This window comes from Rosa chinensis, chromosome 1, assembly GCF_002994745.2.
Source record: "Rosa chinensis cultivar Old Blush chromosome 1, RchiOBHm-V2, whole genome shotgun sequence".
NCBI lineage: Eukaryota > Viridiplantae > Streptophyta > Magnoliopsida > Rosales > Rosaceae > Rosa > Rosa chinensis.
Genome location: NC_037088.1, coordinates 60,372,472 through 60,383,112, shown reverse-complemented (window position 1 = coordinate 60,383,112; position 10,641 = coordinate 60,372,472). Strand labels below are relative to the sequence as shown.

The 10,641-nt window shown below is 41.6% G+C and overlaps 1 long non-coding RNA gene and 1 pseudogene across 1 annotated transcript; both read left to right on the top strand.

The window, feature by feature from the left end:
* Positions 1–661: 661 nt before the first annotated feature.
* Positions 662–1,828, top strand: LOC112182691. Its single transcript, XR_002929524.2, has 3 exons — positions 662–734; positions 1,080–1,195; positions 1,560–1,828. It is a non-coding gene; the product is annotated as an uncharacterized LOC112182691 (long non-coding RNA).
* A 5,508-nt stretch (positions 1,829–7,336) lies between these two features.
* LOC112171193 lies at positions 7,337–10,625 on the top strand (annotated as a pseudogene).
* Positions 10,626–10,641: the final 16 nt, after the last annotated feature.

Sequence of the window (10,641 nt, the reverse complement as noted above, 5' to 3'; positions counted from 1 at the left end):
TTGGATTGATAAAATAAAGGGTTCTAACTATCTTGTTATCCTATAAATTTCTACTTTTGAATTAACTTAGAAATTGGAGCCTTATATAGGATACCAAACCAGTGTCTTAATAGTTATCTCTTTTTTTTTTAACAGAGTAAGATTTATAAAATAAGACTTTTACTAGGAAGACACCCTTGCTTAAACTACCATACTACAATCTATATGTCACAAACTCGCTCTCATATGAATTTTTTTAAATAATATCCGGTGGCGGTGGTGTCTTCCAAAGTCTAAAATTGTAAATTTTAAACTCTAAATAATACAAAATATAGAGATTTTGAATGAAAATTATTTTTAAAACAGCGCCATCTGATTGAAAAACAAAAGGCGCAGTCCATCAAAAGACCCGATTTTTATCAAAAAATAAAAATAATAAATACATAGAAATCATAGGATAAAAAGTTAAAAACCTAGTTAATTACGACTCTACACTCCAAATCTAGAGAGAAAGGGGCTGGCGGCCATATTCTTCTCTACCTCCCAAGGCAACTTCTCTCTCGTCATCACCAACCTAACCTCCACCCTCAATCTCTCGTCATGAGTAGATGGCATGAATGCCGAGACAGCGGAGGGGATCGTGCCAAACTCAGTCTGATAGTTGCCGCCGTCACGCTCTGAAATGGGGGGCCGAAAGTCTCCGCCTTCGTCGCTGCTGTGCGCCGCGGCAACTACCGGACCGGAGAAAAACAATGGTGAATGCCTTGCTTCGGGTTTAATTTAGCTTTATATTGTTTAATTATACTCTTCATTGACATCTCACATCTGTTTCATCTGTTCGACTTTGGCCTGATTTTTAATAGCCCTTGTTTCATCTGTTCAACTTTGGCCTGATTTTTATTAGCCCTAGTAGTAGTAATCTTGCTAGCTGTTACTTCTACTGCCTTCTAGGCAAAGCAAAACCAGTAGCAAGTAATCATGATCACTAAGCTTTTATTTGTATTTTGAGTTTTCTTTTGGCAATCAAATCCTAAAGAATTTTGCTTTCTTCGCACTAATGATTGAGCTTTGATTTTGTTTTGGTGCTTATTGCATTTTAGAGAAATGAAGAGCTAATGTGGCTGGAGGAATTCTTATTGAAGTAGCATGTTTAACATTGCCGATTGTTAAACTAACTTTCCCTCGTGTTATTGTACTCCAACTCAAAGTTACTACTGTAAGATTTCTTTTCATCTATTAGAGTTTTCTTTTCTGTAACTAACATTGATCAAAGACAGATATATGCTTGATGCTTAATGCCAAGTTAACCCCACAAGATAAATTAGTTGGTGAAGTAGAAGTAACTATTGATTTGAATAGTTATTTCAACTGAGATGGTGAAAGATATAGTTATTACAACTTGAATGGTTAATTGAGTTCTATGTGATGACTGGATTTTTCTCCGTGTATCATAGCATTTAAGAATCTTCCAAGGTTCCTCTTGGGGTGGAAGCATTCATGTAGATGGAGTAGGTAACAATATTTATACTTTGTAGTTAGAATGAATATGACATTGTTTATTCTGGAACTTGTGACTTTAGTGATACAATTGGTCAGGGACTATGGAATAAAATGAAGCTTTTTGATGCAGAACAGTTTACTATCAGTGCTTTGGCTGGCACTGCAACCGAGGTGATTGTTTCTTGGCCTATTCACCATGTAATTTGGTCTGTTTTCTATTTAGTTAATCAATAGTTTTTCAATTTTGGATAGAAAACTCAGTTAATGGGATAAGTTGGGATTTGGGATTAGACTGAGCAACTTGCCTACTTGCTGTTGTGATACTATGCAGGCATGATGCAGAAGCTAACCGGGCTGCAATGGATTATGGTGAATCCTAGGTTTGGTAGATGCAATGCAAACTATCATTCTGGTGTGTCTTTTTGCATCTCTCCGACCCGCCACCCGTACCCAAATACCACATTGAATGACCTCATCAATGACCTCCTTGAAAATCTTGATGCTCTAGCCATTTCCAAGGTAATCTAAAGAACCACTAATCTAATTGAGAATTTACAATACCAATTTGACTCATTTCCATATTTTGTAATTACTTGTTGGGGCATTTGGGATTGAACTACAATTTTGTTTAGATTAGATAATGAAGGACTAGTTTTCTCCTGCTCTCTTTCTTTACAATCTCTGTTATATTCTTTTCTCCTTTCTGTGTATTTAGTGTGCTGGTTTTGTCTTGGATTGCATCTTATTTACGCGCTGATTGAATTTTGGAGGTTTCTATATTATCAATGACATTCTATCTCTTGTTTTATCCCCACCTAAAGGACAAGTCGAATAAGATGGAGGACTCAAGGTAAGTCTAATCTAGAGGCACAGTGGACAATGGGATCCTAATCATAGTGGAGCAGTCTAGTCATGGAGGAAGATTAGAAGCAGGAAGAAGATGAATGATATGGTAGATGTATTGGCTGGTAGCAGTATGTTTCAAGAACCATTTAGATAGTTACTCTTTTGTATAAGAAATTATATGTATAAGACCCGCCAAGCATATAGTTTTTGAACCTCTTATGCATTTTATAGTGTAAAGCATATTTTTTGTGCTTCAAGTTTCTATTCAATTTCGTATCCATATTAGCTAATAGATATCAATTTTAACTTTAGGTTGTCGCCGATATCATTTGTCAATCCAAAGTTGTCGTAAAAAATTTAAATTTCTCGCTTAATTGAAAATGTGACGACTTTGAGTTGTTGCAATCAGTTGTTGCTCAATGTGTTTTACAGATTGTCAAAAACGATGAAATTACACGGTTGTCACTTTTTCAATATGCGACACAATTGGTTCCTTGATGAAATTATATGAGACAAACAAGAAGTTTCGCATATAATTTTCTATAACAAATGCATATGTGTTACATATTGATATATGCAACAAAAATGAAACCTCACAGTTATTTTTTGCAACAAAAATAAATCTCGCATATAAATTTTTGGTCAAACATACAAGTCTTGCAGATGGAATATGCAATGTAAACGAAGCCTCGTATATTAGAAATTGTAACAAACATGAAGTCTCGCGTATAGTATTCTATAACACACTTATGTGTCTCGCAAGATGTCTTATGCGATGAATGAATTGCATCGCTTATTGAAAATGCGACAAACATACAAGCCCCGCATATGGAATATGCGAGGTAAACGAAGTCTCGTATATTAAAAATAGTAACAAATATAAAGTTTTGCATATAGTTTTTGATAACACACTTGTGTGTCTCATAATTTGTGATATGTGAAGAACCAATTGCGTCGCATATTGAAAAAGTGACAACCGTGTAATTTCGTCACTTTTGATAATCAGTAAAACACATAAGGCGACAACTGGTTGCGACAACCCAAAGTCGTTGCATTTTTAATTCAGTGAGAAATTTAGACTTTTTACGACAATTTTGGGTTGTCGCCGATAACAATTTCTCTTGTAGTGTCCACAATGTACTCCAAACATTAGTGGAGTTAGTTTCACCTTTTCCCCCGCTACTGCACCTACCCATGTCAAACTGCTTCAACTCCATCCCTAACCAGTAACCGAATTTCACTGAATAGTGCCCATTTTTACTATAGTGCCAAATCACAACATCCCCAATACTCTTCTCACATAGAGGAATCGATAATATTTTCTCAACATCCATAGGAAGGAAATTATCATAGATAAAAGCTAAATTCCATGTACCTGGGCTTGTCATTAGTTGACTCACTTTCGCCTCTGCCTCCATGAATCTTGGTGTTGCAACTTTGAAAGTCCAGGGAGAAGGCAGCCATTTATCACCCTAAATCATAACATTATCGCCTGATCCTATTCTCCATCTTACTCCAGCACACAACAAGTCTTTCCCCTAAGCAAGACCCTACCACACCAACGATGTCCTTGTCCATCCTAGAGCCCCTGCCCTATTTCCTTCACTCACATATTTTGCTTGCAGGACTCTATATTACAATAGATTCTGGATGTAACACAATTCTCCATAAGGTCTTCGCTAACAAAGCTTGATTGAAAACAATGATATCTCTAAACCCCATACCACCGTCCTGCTTGTTTTTACATAGCTGATCCCATTGACGCCAGTGGATACCCCTTTTATTGCCTCCATTACCCCACCAAAATTTGGCAACCTTGGATTAATAAGTGCGGCACACACCTTTTGGCAGCTGAAAGACAGACATTGTATGCGCTGGAATTGCTTGCGCAACTGCCTTTATGAGCACAGTTTTCTCTGCTTTGGATAAAAGTTTTGACTGCCAACCTTGTAAATAGACATCCAACCTCTCATGAATCTTCTTGAACATGTCTTTCTGATTCCTGCCGGCTATAGTTGGTAAGCCTAAGTATCTTTCATGAAAAGGAACCGCCGAAATGCCCAGTAAATGCGTCATCGCTATCTTCTGATCGTCTACAATTCCTGGCCCAAAAGAAATAGCCTGTTTTTGAAAATTAATTTTTTGCCCCGAAACACTTTCATAAAGAAGGAGACACTGCTTAAAAAAAGTCATCTCTTGGATATCAGCCCTTCCAAACAACATGCTATCATCAATGAACAGCAAGTGAGAGACAACTGGACTTTCAGGAGTAACCAGGGCACCATGCAGTAAACCATCTCTCTCAGCCTTTTGTAACAACCCTATAAGCCCTTCTGAACAAAGCAAGAAAAGATATGACGACAGGGGATCGCCCTGTCGGATCCCCCTAGCGGGTCTGATCATACCCGCAGCTTCACAGTTCCACAGTATACTAAAAGAAACTGATTTCACACATCTCATTATAAGAGCTACCCATCTATCCGAAAACCCCAACCGAAGCATGATGTTCTCCAGAAAAATCAATTCCACTCGGTCATACACTTTGCTAATGTCCAGCTTGAGCACACAACTCTGATCCCCATTAGCCAGGCGAGCTCTTATAGAGTGAAACTAATCTCAATTGACATGTACTTCTATTAGATGTCGTTTAACGACAAACCAATCTCTAAAAAAATCAAAATCTGGTTTGCTATGTTCATCGTCTTCCTCCTCTATTTGGATTCTCTTTGTAAGCACCATTCCACCTAAACTACAGGATCAATACCACTACGATAGACCACCCTGATAAGAATAATCTTAGAAGCTGGAGGTGTCGATGTTGCTAAAGAGTTGTGATTCATCAAAGCTAGTAGCAAGAGGTGGATTCCTAGAAGCATGTGGTGGAGACCTAGAACTAGGAGGTGGCAGTCCATATCGAAACATAGAGGAAGCTGATGGTGTTGGTATCCAATTCTACTCTCTATTGTGCTTATCCAGAACTAAATGCCATACACTATAAATATCCTGGTTTGTTCTACTTTCTTTATTGAATTCCCTATATTTGTTTTAACCAAAAATAAATAAAAAAGGAGTGAGGGAAGGAGAATTTTTGAGACTAAGGAGGAACCTGTGAAGTATAAGCTAACTTCCAAAACGAGGTAGGGGGATCATGGGAAACCTCTACTTAGTTTGCTTGGTTGTGTAGACACCAAAAATTTAATGAAAATAAATTCATTAAATAATTCGGTCAACACTCAAAATTATGACTGAACAAATTTAGTCTGCATGTGGGTCCCACAAAATGTCCACGTGGCTTGTGAGTCAGCAAAATCACACAGACTCAGAGAACGACACTTGGCGACAAATGAAAGGCCCGACGGCAATAAATGAATTTGCTCCGGCTAAATCAATTGATATTAAAGCGGATCAATCAAATTAAATAAATTGATTCCAAGTCAAATCAAGTATTAAATCTCGTCTGCTGATTAGATATCAATTTATAATCAAGACGACAATTAGTCATCAAATTAATTTGCTGATTCCTTAAATAGTCGTGATTAAATCAGCTAATTAACGCTGATTAATTTGATTACGTAATTAAGGAAAATACAATTAATTACGTGTCATCAAGGCATTCCAAATTGAGAGAGACGCCGATATTATAAATACCCCCTCTCAAATCAAGAGAAGGACTTCGGCCGGAGAGAAAAATCACTCTCAAAGTTCATAAGTCTTCAAGCGCGTGAAGAGCCTTCAAGCTGCCAAATAGCCGGTTCATCACCAACCTCAAGTCAAAGAACTCGTCACGTGTCAACCCTCGTGGCCATCATACGACTCAAGATCAAGCGTCAATCGCCCTTGAGCCAAGTACACCATCGAGGACGACGACAAACAGAGGGACGCAAGCAGACGGAAGAAACCTCTCCAAAGCTCAGAAGTCTCCCAAGCTCGTGAAGAACCATCAAGCTGCCAAATAGCCGGTCTCTTCACCTCGCTGACTTCAGACAAGCAAGGGAAATCACCTACAAGCTTGGAAGTCGTCAAACACGCGGAGGATCAACAAGCACCAAACACACGTGCTGATTCATCCACCATCAAAAGCCATACTCGCCACGTGACACCGCTCGTGGTTCAAATCTGATCAAGTTCAAGCCTCTACAGCCCTTGATCATCCGTCGTCTTCAAGTTGTCTTCAACAAAGTAAATCCTCTACAAGTTCTTCATCAAGCTCGTGGAGAATCAACAAGCACCAAACGCACGTGCTGGTTCATCCCCTACCAAAGCCGAAGAACACTCATCACGTGACACAACTAGTGGCTTAAATCCGATCAAGATCAAGCTTCTACAGCCCTTGGTCAATCGTCTTCCTCAAATCGTCAACATAGCAAGAAGCTCACACTACAACCATTCGATTCAAGATCAAGTGCTCGCCACCCTTGGATCAAATCAACGTCAGAGATCGAATCAGAGGAGAATTTTGTGAAAGAGCATCTACAGAGATTGTAACCCGCATTTAAATTAATAAAATTATTATTTTGTACACGTGTCCTTCTTTAATTCGTTGCAGGATTTTTCGTGTTTACAGGTTGTTGTGTTGCTATATGTGATTTCAATTATGAACTTTGATTGATGAAAGAGTTAATGGGTGTTATCCGTTATTTATCATATTGTTTCATTAGCATGTTCATGAATTCTGAGGGATAGTTTTGATAGAATAGAATGGGAATGAAATATGTAGGAGTATTCTTTTGTGTAGTTGAACTTAATCCGTAATGACCAAATTTCAGGTGGGCTAATAGAGCTGTACGATTTTGGTGATCGAGATTAAGCAAGATGGCTAGCAAAAAGGGACTCATGGTTTGGGTTATGGGGTTAATTCATATGTTATTTCATCTAGAGTCACCTCAAAAAGGTAAATTACATGGTATGGGACATGTAGAGTCTTTGTGTCTTAGCATGTGAGTTAACAGGTAATATGTTAGGACCAACCCCAGTTATCTATGCATTTCACTTTCTTTATTTGATTATATGTATTAGGGCCAGCCTTTACAGGCTCCACTTTTCCTGCGTGCACTTTGTTTAATTGATAATAGGTATTAGGATTAGCCTTAATAGGTATTAGGATTAGCCTTTATAGGCTCCATGTTTCCTGCATGCTACAGCTAGCATCAGTGGCCCTGCACTGTACTCTTTTGTAATCTTTATATTGTAGCTGCACCTCCCTTTGGGGGACATGAAATGAAATATGCAATAGCTTTAATTGCCCTTTTCCATCTATTAGCCACGTTGAGTCTATCAACTGGTATCAGAGCATGGCCCCATCAAGGACCCTGCAAACCTCTGCTCCCTCCTCCACCCCTATCACCTCCGCTTTTGTTCCCCCACTTCTTCCTAACCCGACCTTTTCCACCATTGCTTCTGCCTCTTACCAACCAGACGACCTTGAACCGGTTCACGTGGCTGAAATACACCATTCCATTGTCGTGCTTCAGGAGGAATTCCACCAATCGATAGACTCCATCAATCAACACCAAGCTTCCTTTGAGAACCGCATTTCAGCACAACTAGCCGCACTCCAGAGCATGATAGTCCAATCTTTAACCCAGCAAAGACAACCAGTCCAATCCTCGGCTCCATCCATCACACAGCTGCTCCCACCCCTCACCCCGGCCAACATACCTCCCATTACCTTCGGTTCGATTTCCTCTCCGGTAATCGAAGGTACAGACCATCACCACAATACTCCCCCTAATTCCTCACCACACACACCACCTCTCTTCCCCTCTGCTCCCCCCCAGTACTCAACCATCACATCATTCCCTCAAACCCCAACTACTGCACCTCAAACACATGTCTCAATTCCCGCAACACACAACCACAGATTTCAGCAACACAACCCATACCACCATGAACCACAATTTTTCCGAGCACCGAAGATAGACTTACCACGGTTTATCGGTGACGATGCTGCGGGATGGATATCCATGGCAGAGCGGTATCTACGAACCCATAAAGTCCCTCCATCGGAGAAAGTATCAATTGCAGCTACTCACTTCGGCCCTGCTGCCTCTTTCTGGATGGATTCGTTCGAGCAACGACACCCAACCATCACTTGGGAGCAGTTTGTTCCGGCATTCCTTGCCCATTTTGGTGCCGGTAACAACTATGATTTCAAGGTGGCCCTCTCCCACCTGCAACAGACCACCACTGTGGAGGACTTCATCACCGACTTCACCAAGTTATCCTGTCGTGCTCGGGATTGGGGTGATGACCAGCTGATTCCCATATTTCTCGGCGGTTTGAAACCATCTCTCCGGCACGATGTGATGGCCCTCAACCCCACCACTCTGGTAGAAGTTCAGCGTTTGGCACGGTGCTATGAGGCAAAGATTGCAGAGACACAGGTTGCCACTGAGGTCCGTCCTAACCGTTTTGCACGCCCAAATTCATGGTCCCAATACTCTAGGCCTCCCGGTGGTCCCTCATATTCATCCAATTTTTCACACCCTTACCGTGCTCACATAAATCCATCCAACCCTAACCCCACACCAACGGTCCCACCTCTACACCCACAAAGCAACAAACAACCGACCACCAGACCCCCTCGCGTATGGTCCACAATGGAACAGCGTGAGCGTAGAGCCAAAGGGTTGTGCTTCAGCTGCGATGAGCAGTACACTCCGACCCATGTTTGTAAACGCCCATTTTTAGCCATCCTCGAGGCACCTTGTCCCACACCCACTGATGACACCTCAGAGACTTTAGAATTCCTTGACTGTGCTCCGACATTGGAAGATCCAACCCCAGATTCAGATGAGCCGTACCCACTTCATGCCATTACCCATACCTCCATTGGAGAGATGATGAGACTCAAGGGGTCAATTAATGATTCTCCGATCAATGTCTTCATCGATTGTGGGGCTGCTTGCAATTTTCTCCACCCAGACATAGCCCGCCATCTGAGGCTACCAATCTCAAGTGCGTCTGGTTTCCGATTCTCATCTGCCTCAGGCGAACCACTCCTCCCCTCTGGTATGGTCCATAATGTAAAGGTGGCCATCCAAGATTACTCATTCACCAGCTTATTTCTGCTCATGCTTGTTACTGGGTGCGATTTGGTTTTAGGAGCTCAATGGCTCGACACGCTGGGATTAATAGCCTGGCATTTTCAAGAAAAGATTATGGGGTTCTTTATTGATGGGCATTATCATGTTCTCAAAGGCATAACTTCTACCCACAACCCGACCCAAACCCATGACATTCTAGCCCTCCTCCATACAGACGAGTGGGACTCCATAGCCCAAACACCCACCCCACATTCCTCATTGCAACCGGGCCAGCACCCACCTGCTATTCAAGCTCTGCTCGACACATACCATGACATTTTTTCCCCACCAGTAGGATTACCACCAGCCCGGGCAGTCGACCACCGCATCACCCTCTTACCCAACACAAATCCAATCAACGTCCGCCCTTACCGTTATCCCCATTCCCAAAAGGCTGAACTTGAAAAACAGGTGGCCGACATGTTGGCTAATGGGCTCATTAGACCCAGCTCAAGCCCCTTCTCTTCACCGGTACTCTTGGTAAAAAAGAAGGAGGGTACGTGGAGATTTTGTGTAGATTATCGCTCGCTTAATGCGGCAACAGTGAAGGATAGATTTCCCATTCCGGTTGTCGACGAACTCTTAGATTAGCTTCACGGTGCCACATATTTCTCTAAACTCGACCTGAGATCAGGTTACCACCAAGTGAGAATGGCCGAGGATGACATTCCTAAGACAGCTTTTCGGACACACGAGGGTCATTTTGAGTTTGTTGTGATGCCCTTCGGCCTCACCAACGCGCCCTCAACCTTCCAAGCCTTGATGAACCAAGTCTTCAAGCCTCTTTTACGCAAGAGTGTATTGGTTTTCTTTGATGATATCTTGGTCTATAGTCATGACTTACAGTCCCATGTGGCACATCTTGAAGAGGTTTTTTTCTTGTTGAGAACCCATCAGTTGCAGGTCAAATTGTCTAAATGCTCATTTGCAAAGTATCAGGTAGATTATTTGGGTCACGTGATTTCATCCCAAGGTGTGGCAGTGGATCCACAGAAAATCCAAGCGATTCAAGAATGGCCTAAGCCCACGACCCTTAAAGGCCTGAGAGGGTTTCTCGGTCTCACTGGTTACTATAGGCGATTTATTCGTCAGTATGGAATTCTCGCTAAGCCATTGACCGAGATGCTCAAAGTCGATAACTTCAAGTGGTCACCAGCGGCAGAGTGTGCTTTTGAAGAGCTAAAGTGAGCGCTGATGACAGCCCCAGTGTTAGCATTACCATATTTCTCTA